This window comes from Sinocyclocheilus rhinocerous, unplaced genomic scaffold (assembly GCF_001515625.1).
Source record: "Sinocyclocheilus rhinocerous isolate Xijiao unplaced genomic scaffold, SAMN03320098_v1.1 scaffold69, whole genome shotgun sequence".
NCBI lineage: Eukaryota > Metazoa > Chordata > Actinopteri > Cypriniformes > Cyprinidae > Sinocyclocheilus > Sinocyclocheilus rhinocerous.
The window spans coordinates 148685-150702 of NW_015667272.1; positions in this window are offsets into that span (position 1 = coordinate 148685).

Here is a 2018-nt window from a genome sequence, read left to right on the forward strand (position 1 = left end):
TTTTTCAAATAAAGCCAAGGTAACACTCATTTTACATACAGCACACAGTAAAAATTACATTAATATGACAGTGGGCAAATACATAAAGCGCAGCATAATTTGAAATCAAGAGTTTAAAGTTAGTCCATCGCACGTCTCAGTGAAGCTGAACTCTCCTCCTGTCAGTATTCAATTCACACGGACCGAAAGTCACGCAGAGAACACGCGATCATGCAGGTCAAATGCACACTTCACAAGATCTCACAGCTGGATTTGACTAAGTTTGCAGGGTTTTTGAAATTAGATGTTCATTAGTCATTCAAAGATTTGTTTAAATGATATAAATGCGTATTTGCTGAATGCTGACAGCAAATGAGAAAGTATTATAATGTTTGCCTTTCTATTACTAATAATATAAAAGCAGTAATAATATAATACTTTGTATACATTTTAATTCCTTTGTTTAACCGTTATATCTGATTATTAGACAGACTTCTATCCATATTAGACAGAACTGCTAACGGAACGACGACAGCTAACAAGAGGGAGAATGTGAGCACTGTATGCATAGGCGCTGCCGTTCTCAGCGCCGTCAAAATAAAAGTCCCGCCTCGAACGCATTGGCCAAACAGAAAAACTTATCGGCCGATGCCGATATTTGAAAAATGCCAAATATCGGCCGATATATCGGCCTTGGCGCTATATCGGTCGACCACTAATGATGGCAATGACCTAAAGCAACCATGCATCCCAATCCACCTACTTAAACAATGCACTATGTATATATGTACTTTTTCTCTTTGGGAAAGTACATACATTTAATGTTACTGCAAGAGAATGCAGGTAATAGGACATGTCATTTAATTGTCTTGATGTCACAGACTTATTTGTTTAGTGCATCCTGTCAATATAAACTGGTCTGTCACTCATCCTGTTACAGTTAACATCCTGCCATTTCTATTTTATACCCTTCATTTATTATTCATCATTGCATTTCATTTTTCCTACTCTACAATGCTTTCTACCATACTGGATAGACAAGAAACAGCAACACATCACTTAAGATCTAACAGCAAAACTGTCATGACATTTGTATGACATTTCTTTATTTATTGTTTTAATCTTGGATTCCCATATTGTCAGACTGATATAACAGTAGGCAACTCATCTTGTTTCTTTTTGGAGAATGTAACGTAGTATAGCTATTTAGTAATACAAAATAAAAATAGGCAATTTTCCCATTCGCACATTTTTTCATTATGATTTCCGATAAGGAACACGTACACAATAAGCAATATAAATGCAGAAGATGTGCATTAAGCTCCTAGTTAAGATTATTAATCATTCAAACCCTTTAATAGTAGCATTTCTGTTCCCTCTGAAAAAGGAGCAGCTGGGGTTCACCACTTAATGAACCAACCAGTGTCTTCCTCTGACCTTGCAAGAACAAAGTAGTTTTTCTTTTTTATAGCATTGATCCATTAAAGGTGAAATGTGTGATTTCTGCACCACTTGCGCCAATGAATGGAACTGCAAAAATAACAACGGGTTTCCTGAACACCATGTTGTTTCCACTCTGCCAAACTAAAAATAATGCGTTTAATTATACAAAAAAATCTCATTTAGACCTATCATTTTTCAAATTTATGAGTAAAATAAGTTCTGTGGTTAAAATTACTTGAAGAGCATTTATAGTTTTGTTCTATAACAAATTACATAGTAAAAATTAGTGGATTCTAAAAATCTAAGTAGTGACACTATTAACTTAAAAAAAAAAAAAAATAAATCACTGATTCATCTGATACTTTGAATTGAAGTGCCTGTGTGGCATTTTAGTTAAAAACTGTTTCTAGTTTTAAATTATGGAACAAATTTGAGTTGTATTGGTGAAAAGGGGTTACTGAGATTAATCAAAATCCAAGTTTAATGCTGTCAACCTAAAGGAAAGCCTCCTTGTTTTGTGCCAGATAAATACTGTTTTGGTTGTAATTTTACTGCACAACCCTCTGGATTACTTGATTCTGATTAGTTAATCGCAA